Genomic DNA, 10,961 nt, shown 5'->3' on the forward strand with positions numbered 1-10,961 from the left:
AGTCATGAAAATGCCAGACTCTTCTGTGGTGATTATCAAGTTAGCTTCACCCCACTTTGGCTTATTGGTCCTTAAACTAGGAATTATTATACAGTTCACATACTGTAAGGTATAAAAGAAAAATGTGCACAAAGGATTCAGATACTTCCTGGCATGGAATGTGCCAGAAAACAAGGAATATTTTATGAAGACATTTTGTGGGAATTTGATGCAACACTAATGTTTTTATAGTTTTTCACTCAAATTTTAGGCAGTTTTGCTCTTTAATTATAAACTCAAGATGCATAGCTCACTGATTAGTTTTTTTTAGAGCATTGTTGTTGTATTAGCTAGTTAAGATAAACAAACTTATTTAAAATCACCAAGTTTGAAAACAAGGTTTTTCTATTTTATTCCTTTCCCCATACTTCAGCATTCTTTCCTGTAGTACCAGGAGATTGCTAAAAACACCTGTTGGGACACAGATGACAGAGCTCACGCATGCACGCAAGGGCTCACGTTGCTGCATCATACATAGGTGACGCAACTATGCTGCATGTGGGTCATAAAGGGCCTTTTAAGGTTCCCCAGGGTGACTAGGTGCCTGAGGGCTTGTCCGCACAAGCATGGCCCTGGAACCTGGAAGTGCCAGCCATGCTGGTTTGGATAAAACCATAACATTCCACCCTTTTGTTTATTATAAAAAATTGGGGAGTTTGGGGTCTTTAATGGGTGGGAATGTGGTGTCGTAAGGTCTCTCGTGACTGCTTCCTGCTGATTTTGTGTGCTTTGGATAGTTAAGGTGATTGACTACATCCTGGGGTGGCTGATTACTTTCTTGTTTTTTTCTGACTCAGTGAAACTGGCTGGCTGGCAGCTTGAACCTCGCAAGATGCTGGAAAGGCAGAAAATTATGTCTGGAAAAATTTTAGATCCTGATGATTGAGGGAGGAGAGTCCCAAGATGGTTTTTTTGAGGGGAGGAGGAAGGAATTTCCCAGGGGTTCCCAAGACCAGGAATGATAATGGAAGGATTAAATGAAACTTATTCTGGGTGAGTCTGGTCCGTTTAGATAGGTCCAATTGGCTCCCTGGAGCTTATGAAAAAATGTTCACAAAGAAATAAAGTTTAGACATATTAAAAGCTTATGATCACGATAGTATAGTTTTGGAATAGAAGACAGTGGGGAGGAGGGAAGAAAACAGGGGGAATTATTAGAAAGGGGAATTATTAGACCCCTCAATGTTTTGCTGAAGCAAATCTTAAGGCACTTGTTCTCTTTAGCATCATGGTATTATCTTAACATCCAGGAGACACTGCTGCAGTCAGTGATAAACCTGTTATGTTAAAGTCTGTTTTGTGAGTTTTTGGAGTCTGGGGCTGTGAATGTCCCCAAACTTGTTATTGTTTCTTACCACCCGGGCTTTTGTCTGTCCTTGTACCTCTGGCTCTATGTTTAATGATGGCCCCTGTAATAACAGCTGAGTGGTTAACTGGATATTTAAGTATAACATTGGAGATATAAAAGTTGGTAAAGCAGATAGGAGAAAGAGGAAGAGGGAGAGTATATGGAATTTTTGGCACAGGAGAGTTGATTATGATGATGAGACTTTTATTCTTCTGGAACTGGAGAAAAAGTGGCTGATCTTGGTATTCTTTGAAACTTAAGGGAGCAGGACCTTGTTTGAGTTACCTTATACAAGGGGGTATCTTGAGCTGGAAGAGTAAAAGATTTTAGATGGTACAGGTGGATTTAGTGAGGGAGTCCCTCGAGCTTGGCAGAAGTGGGAGTTACAAGAATTACTTTAAAGGGGCCCTGCTATTTATGGGAAAGAGGTGAGAGGTTGGTCTGGGGGAGAGAATAGTACCTGATCTTCTATTTTAATCAGCAGTGGGCATGGATTGGCACATGGTTGAAGTAATGAGTAGTCCCATAATAGGGAGCGAAGATGGGATAAAAGCGGAGTAAGCAGGTGATCAGGAAGGGGAGAGGTTTTAGGTGAGAGGCCATGGGTTAAAACCAGCCACCTATACATGAGTTCAAAGGGCGAGATGGTAAAGGGGCTTTTGGGGAGAGCCCTAAGGCTAAGAAAGGCCAGAGGCAAAAGTTTTACCAAGTCAAGGTGAAGCTCCTGTGACATCTTAACAAGAACATTTTTTAAAGGAATAGTTAGTTTGTTCTACCTTCCCTGAAGACTGAGGGTGGTATGGAATATGAAAATGCCAGGGAATGCATTAGATAAAGTTTGAGAAATCTAGGAGGTAAACTCTGGACCATTATCCGACTGAAGAGAGGTTGGGATTCTAAACTGGGGCTTAATTTCTGGAAGAAGAACATTGGAAACTGTCTGGGCCCTCTTGTTAGTGGTGGGGAACGCTTCAGTCCACCTAGACAAAGGAACCCGGGCAGCCTCATTCATCCATGGCCAGACCTAGAAGGTCAATGTGGGAATTTTCTGGGTTTGATGTCTCCATGCTACTATGTGCACGAGGACAATCAGCTTCCCAGTGTCTTTCCCTATGGCATCTTGGGCAAGCTCTCATGGGACCAAGATGAGGGTTAGGGCATGCTCAGGCCCAGTGACCAGTTCTATCACATTTGAAACATGGGACTGATGGTTCTCAAGCCCCAGGGGGCAAGGGAGCAGCACAGACTGCACGGATCAGGCCAGTCTGTTGCCTCAGCGGGTGGGGGGGGGCATGGCTAACATGTGACAGTGATGATTACGGGTTTTGTCATTCCTTGCATGGTACACATTAAAAACCAACTTTAAGACTTCTACCTGTGGGGTCAAGGGCCTTTCTCCAAACGTCTAAGTTTAGCCTTAATGTCAGGGTAGCACTGAGAAAAAAGTCCTGATTAACTGTGTACCTTTTGTGGTTTCTGGATCTAAGTTAGTAAATTGTAACAGAGCTTTAGTGAGGCATTCCAAAAATGCAGAAGGGTTTTCCTTTGTATCCTGAATAACCTATGAGAGCTTAGTATAGTTTACTGGCTTGAGGGCAGCCTTACCGAGACCTGCCAGAAGGCAAGTCAAAACCGGTTTCCAGCTAAAATTTCACCTGGGGTGTTATAACCCCTGTGTGGTCCCTGTCCAGACAGCCTCGGCTTCCAGGGGGTGTGTTGCAAGAGTTTGGTGAACCTCATCTGTACATAGCCTGACCTGCTCGCAAACTCTCCTGCACTCTTCAGAAAGTAGATTATTAGATAGGATCATATAAATATGAAAGGTGAGATTATATGACTGGGTTATGTGTTGGAATTGCTTTATGAAAGAGGTAGAATTAGACGTATAGGACCCCAGTTTTTGTTCGATATGGAAGAGTTCTGAGAGGGAGAAGGGGATGGGTACCCTAACTAATCAATCTATCCTGGCCACTTCTCTCAACAGGAGAACTACAGCTGGCTTGGCTTGGTCAGGGTTGGGTTCCATAGCAGCACATGAGTGCGTGAGAGGAGGGGTAAAGCTGGGTGCTAGAGCTGGGCAGCTACTGTGGCCAGGCACCAGAAAGGAGGAATGACCCAGTGGGGCTGACGGAGTAGTTAGTGGGGAGGGGAGCCAAAGAGGGCAGCACAAAGATGCACAAGTGTGGACATCTATAAGTAGGGCATTAAGGCCTGGGGTTTTAGGGCCTCTAAAAGGCATCCCAGGGGGCAGGTTGAATTGATGGTCTTGGAGGGCTTGTTTCAAAACCCATGATAATGGTGACCTGCAAGGCTTATAGAAGGACATTTCCTCTTTATAGGTGGGGTGTGAAATGGCGGCAAAACTGCAAAGCCTATAGGAAGACATCTTTTCTCTATAGCAAGGGTGTTGAAGCCTGACTGACTCCTGTCCAGGCAAATTGGAAGCCAGAGAGGCTAGAGGCTGCTCTGAGAAGTCTCTCACAGCAGGGACCACTGACAAGTAGTCCAAAAAAGAAAAAGAAAGGAAATGACAAGAAAACCAGAAAAATCTGAGGAACCCTCAGCCCAAGGCAAACACACTGCTCAGTGTGTGCAGTGCTAGCACTGGTGGACTGCCCTGGGTTGTCCAATCACGTATTTAGCTATGGGACGCAAGCAGAGATGAATGTCAGCGAAGGGCTCAACTGTAGCCATGAAGGCCAGGCCGTGGTTTACCACCCCCCGCTTTTGGGAACACCAGAAGATTGTCGGGAGCCAATAGTCAATTTTGGGTTTGGAGAAATGGTTAAACTGACCAGAATGGGAAAATTCACCAGTTGAAGCCAGTGGTGTGTATAGAGGTCGTGCTCAGGCAGATAGAACATGTGGTTGTTGTGGAAAAAACACCCAGTTCCGGATCCCAATCCCGGGAGAGAGCCAGGAGAGCCTACAGAGTCTCACAGCACCGATGAAATTACTTGGTGTGAGTGAGAAGGAAACATGGAACACACAACAAACCCACTTAGGAGTTTATTGGGTGGGGAATGTACAGGCCTGGTGAGGTTGGTGTGCGGGGAGAGAGCTAAAGATGGCGCCTCCAGCTTTTAAAGGCTGCCTGGAGCATGCATACAGGGGGCTGACATGGCTGCGTCATACACAGATGATGGAGCTCACGCATGCACACCAGGGCTCACATACCTTTGTCATATGTAGGTGATGCAATCATACTGCACATGGGTCACGAGGGCCTTTTAAGGTCCCCAGGGCAGCTGGGTACCTGAGGGCTTGTCTGCACGTGCAGGGCCCTGGAACCCAGATGTGCCAGCCATGCTGGTTTGGCTAAAATTGTAACAGCATGTCCTTCTTCATAACTTTAAAAATAGTCTTTCTGTTATGCCCAGATCATGGTGTCTCTCAAAAACTACCATGGAATCCGCACTCATATGTAAAAGCAAAGAGCCTTTATTCAAGTACAGGCATGGACTCCCAGTCTGTCCCTCACAGAAATTGAGAGCAGAGAGTGCCCAGACCAGTCAGGGTAGGGCTTTTACCATAATAAAGATTGGGGTGAGGGGAATTCCAGGGTTCAGGACCCCGACTGGCTGACATTTGTCTAGGGGTCTTGACAAAAGGGTAATAGGTGAGTCCTGGACTCGGGGTATCTCCTGGTCTTATCTAATCTTATCTAACGATTGGAGTCAGGTACTTCCCTTTAGATGCTGGCTCTCCCTGGGTAGTGTCAGCTTATGGCTTTTCCTGGAACCTGTTGCCACCTGCCAATAAACCAAGAAAATCTGGTCTACATTTTAGCTGGTCTCTATCAAGCCTGCCACGGCTGTGCAGCCTGGCCACACATGTGGGCCCCATATGACCTGGGCCCCCTATGTATGGCCAGGCTGTCCTGGACCCCACATTTCGCATTCCTTTTATCCTCATAAAAATATATTTGTTTACGTGTGTGTGTGTGTGTGCGCATGTGCACACACATGAACTTGTGGGTTCATACACACTATGACACGCATATAGAGGTAAGAGGAAAACTTGTAGTTATAGGTTCTCTAATTCAGCCATGTGTTGAAGGTTTCAGGCTTGACAGCAAACTCCTTAATCCACTGTGCTATCTTGTTGGTCCCAGAGTTTTCTTTATCCTATTTTTATATATTGAATCTTAGCTATTTTGTGAGGTAGAATGTTCTTGTCATGTTGTATAAAGCTTTCTTCAGTTATTACAGTCTAAACTAACAATAACAGTAGTTCATCTGTAACTCCATGTGACTAGATTGTTATCCTCATAACTACAGAGAGAATTGTTTACTTCTTTCTTAAAATACAGGTGCATAAAGTCTTATAATAAGATAAGCATCAATAAAAGAATGAAATTTGTTTATACTAGAAGTTAGGACTTAAAATTACTTCCTGTAATAAGCAAACATTCTAACTTTACCAACTCTTAAGACACAAATATCTCAAAGGTAAGGGGTAACTTAAATCCAAATTTCTTGTAAAAACTATACATTTTTAATATATATAATTCAATATCATATTTTTCTAATAACATAGAAAATGGTTATTATAGATTTAGTCACTTATGTATCAATACAGAAAGAAAAGGCCATATTTTAAAGCATGTTTTTGTTTAATTTAAATATATTTAATATATCAATTGATTATATATAAATAATTATATAATATTATATGATAATATGTATTATATATATTCAATTTCACATATGAATACTGTATGACTTAGTTGCTTTGCTATTGCTGTGATAAAACACAATAACCAAGGCAACTTATAAAAGAATGTGTTTAACTGTGCTTATACTTCCAGAGGGTTAGAGTCTATGATGATATTATGGAGTGAAGGAATGGCAGCAGGAACAGCTGAGAGATCACATCTCAAACAGCAAGCAGGAATCACAGAGCACCTTAGAAATAAAGTTTGTCTTCTGAGACTTCAGAGACCTCCCTCTGTAACACACTCCTTCCAACAAGGCCATGCTTCCTAACACTTCTCAAACATTTCCACCAATTGAGTAATAAGTATTTAAACATTGGGCTCTATGGGGGTCATTCTCTTACAGAGTACACACTATATTTAATTCATTTTCACCTCTCTTCGCTGTCCCCTTCAAGTTCCTCCCATGGCTTCTTGACTTCCTTTATTATTGTAATATTATTATTCACAACTTCTTTATTATTGTAATATGCACACCTTAAGGAGTCTATTTAGTTAGTGTTGTACTTAAAACATGTGTGTAGTTGGACTTTTTGTTGGAACTATCAGCTCTCTAATAATGGAATGATACGGAAACTTATTATTAATTATGAAAGTTCAGGATCCTGGACCAGAAAATCCATCAGAGAGGTGACCGTCCAGCAGACACCCCCGGAAAGGGAGCACAGACATCCCTCAACCCCCTAAACTTTCTGGTCATTCTGCAGGGGCTTTTCTCCAGGGCTACTGCCTCTCTCTTCCTATCCCATCCCAGCTTTCTCCCAGGAATTCCCTCCCTTTTGCGGGGGTCATAAGATCCCCCAACTCAGCCTGTTTGGGGGCTGAGGCTTTGGGGACAAAGTGGTGAGTGCAACCAGGCAGGATTTCCTTTGTTTCACTGAGCCTGCAATCAGCAAGTCCACCCCTTTGTCTGCAAGGGCCCTGGCCAGAAAGTGGTCCCAATCCTGTACCAGAAGATCCATTGGAGAGGTGAGTATGTTCCTGACTGGCCAGCAGATGCCCCGGAAAGGGAGCACAGACACCCTTCAACCCCCTAAACTTTCAGATCATTCAGCAGGGGCTTCTCTCCCCAGCTTCTGTCTCTCTCTTTCTATCCCACCCTTGCTTGTTCCCAGGTAACCCTTCCCTTCTGCAGGGTCATAAGATTCCCCCAACTCAGCCTGTTTGGGGGCTGAGGCTCTGGGGACAAAGTGGTGAGTGCAACTGTGCAGGATTTCCTTTGTTTCACTGAGCCTGAATGCAGCATGCTAGTCCTTTTGTCTGCGAGTTCACTGGCCAGCAAGTGGCCCTGATCCTGTACCAGAAGATCCATTGGAGAGCCTTTGAAGGAAGAGATGGGCAGGCACCAATGCAAGAATTCCTCCAACAATCTGAAAAACATATGATAACACCAGAACCCAGTAAACATACAACAGGAAGAATTGAACACTGAACACCCTATTCTAGAAGAAGGAGAAAAAATAGACATTATGAAAGTGATAGAGTCCCTTAAACAGGATATGAAAAACTCCCTTAAAGAAATGGATGAGAAGAATAACAAAAAGTTTGAAGAAATAAATAAATCCCTAAAATATATCTTAGGAAACCAAGAAAAACAAACAGATAATGGAAACAGTTCAAGACTTGAAAACTGAAATGGAGGCAATGAAGAAAACACAAACTGAGGGATGGCTGGATATGAAAAATTTAGGTAAACAAACAGGGACTACATAGACAAGAATAACTGACAGAATACAAGAGATAGAAGAAAAAATATCAGATACTGAAGACACTACAGAGAAAATAAACACAGTGATTAAAGAAAATAGGAAATCCAACAAATTCTCATCACAAAACATCCAGGAAATCTGGGACACCATAAAAAGACCAAACCTAAGGACATTAGGGGTAGAAGAAGGAGACCAATTACAGCTCAAAGGCCCAGAAAATATATTCAACAAAATTATAGAAGAAAACTATCCTAAAGAAGGATATTCCTATGAAGGTACAAGAAGCATACAGAACACCAAATAGACTGGATCAAAAAAAAAAATCCCCTCGCCACATAATAATCAAAACACAAAACGTACAGAATAAAGAAAGAATATTAAGAGCTGCAAAGGAAAAAGGTCAAGTAACTTATAAAGGTAAACCTATCAGACTTACACCTGACTTCTCTATGGAAACCATGAAAGCCAGAAGGTCTTGGATAGATGTGCTGCAGAAACTAAGAAACCATGGATGCAAGCCCAGACTACTATACCCAACCAAGCTTTCATTCACCATCAATAGGGAAAACAAAATATTCCAGGATAAAAGCAAATTTAAACAATACGTAGCCACAAATCCAGCCTTACAGAAAGTAATAGAAGGAAAAACACAACCCAAGGAATCCAACAATGCTCACAATAACTTAGACATCTAACTACCCTTCACCAGCATAACTTAAAGAAGAGAAACACACAAACTCCACCACCAAAAATAAATAAATAAATAACCAGGGTTAACAACCACTGGTCATTAATATCACTTAATATCAATGGACTCAATTCATCTATAAAAAGGCACAGGCTAAGAGATTGGATACAAAAACAGGATCCAACCTGCTGTTTACAAGAAACATACCTCAACCACAAAGACAGACATCTACTCAGAGTCAAGGGTTGGGAAAAGTTTTGTCAATCAAACGGACCTAGGAAACAAGTGGGTATGGCTATACTAATATCTAACAAAATTGACTTCAAACTAAAGTCAATCAGAAGAGATAGAGATGGACACGTTATACTCATAACAGGAACAGGTCATCAGGATGAAGTCCCAATCCTGAATATCTATGCCCCTAATATAAAAGCACCCACTTATGTAAAAGAAACATTACTAGAACTGAAGGCATACATCAAACCCCACACACTAATAGTAGGAGACTTCAACACTCCTCTCTCACCAATGGACAGGTCAATCAGACAGAAACCTAACAGAGAAATCAGAGAATTAATGGAGGTAATGAACCAAATGTACTTAACAGACATCTATAGAACATTCCACCCAAATAGGAAAGAATATACCTTCTTCTCAGCATCTCATGGAACCTTCTCAAAAATTGACCACATACTCAGTAATAAAGCAAACTTCCACAAATACAAAAAAATATTAGTAACCACCTGTGTCTTATCAGATCACCACGGAACAAAGTCAGAATTTAACAACAATTCTAACCCCAGAAAGCCTACAAACTCATGGAAGCTGAACAGTCAACTGCTGAACCACCCCTGGGTCAAGGAAGAAATAAAAAAAGAAATTAAAGTCTTCCTTGAATTCAACGAAAATAAAGACACAACATACCCAAACCTATGGGACACGATGAAAGCAGTGCTAAGAGGAAAGTTCATAGCTCTAAGTGCCCACATTAAAAAAATGGAGAAAGCTCACATTAGAGACTTAACAGCACAGCTGAAAGCTCTAGAAAAAAAAGAAGCAGACTCACCCAGGAGGAGTAGAAGACTGGAAATAATCAAACTGAGGGCTGAAATCAACAAAATAGAAACACAGAAGACAATCCAAAGAATCAATGAAACAAAGAGCTGGTTCTTTGAGAAAGTCAACAAGATTGACAAATCTTTATCCAAACTAATCAAAAGGCAGAGAGAACACACAAATTAACAAGATCAGAAATGAAAAGGGGGACATAACACTGAGGAAATACAGAGAATCATTAGGTCTTACTACAAAAGCTTATATGCCACAAAGTTGGAAAATATAAAAGAAATGGACTTGTTTTTAGATAAATACCATTTACCAAAATTAAATCAAGACTAGGTGAACAATTTAAATAGACCTATAAGTCATGAGGAAATAGAAGCTGTCATAAAAAAAAAAACCTCCCTACCAAAAAAAAGCCCAGGACCAGATGGTTTTAATGCAGAATTTTATCAGAACTTCCAAGAAGAGCTATACTCCTTAATATGTTTCACATAATAGAAACAAAAGTGTCATTTCCAAACTCTTTTTATGAAGCTACAGTCACCCTGCTTCTAAAATCACACAAAGACCCAACCAAGAAAGAGTATCACAGACCAATCTCATTCATGAACACCGATGCAAAAATTCTCAATAAAATTCTGGCAAACAGAATCCAAGAACACATCAAACAGTTATCTATTACGATCAAGTAGGCTTCATCCCAGATATGTAGGGCTGGTTCAGCATACGAAAATCTATCAATGTAATCCATCATATAAATAAACTGAAAGAAAAAAACCATATGATCATTTCATTAGATGCTGAAAAAGCATTTGACAAAATTCAATACCCCTTTATGATAAAGGTTTTGGAGAGGTTAGGGATACAAGGATCATACCTAAATATAATAAAAGCAATATATAGCAAGCCAACAGCTAATATCAAATTAAATAGAGAGAAACTCAAAGCCATTCCATTAAAATCAGGAACAAGACAAGCCTGTCCATTCTCACCATATCTCTTCAACATAGTGCTTGAAGTTCTAGCAATAGCAATAAGACAACATAGGAGATAAGGGGATTTGATTTGGAAAGGAAAAAGTCAAACTTTTGTTATTAGATGATATGATAGTGTACATTGTGAGGTAGGTTACAAGATCATCTCAAAAAAAAATCAGTAGCCCTCCTGTACACAAAAGATAGAGAAACAGAGAGGGAAATCAGAGAAACTTCACATTTTACGATAGCCACAAATAGCATAAAATATCTTGGGGTAACTCTAACCAAGGAAGTGAAAGATATATTTGACAAGAACTTTAAGGCATTGAAGAAAGAAATTGAAGAGGACACCAGAATATGGAAGGATCTCCCTTGCTCTTGGATGGATAGGATCAACATAGTAAAAATGCCAATTCTACCA

This window comes from Microtus pennsylvanicus, chromosome 4 (assembly GCF_037038515.1).
Source record: "Microtus pennsylvanicus isolate mMicPen1 chromosome 4, mMicPen1.hap1, whole genome shotgun sequence".
In the NCBI taxonomy this organism is placed as follows: Eukaryota; Metazoa; Chordata; class Mammalia; order Rodentia; family Cricetidae; genus Microtus; species Microtus pennsylvanicus.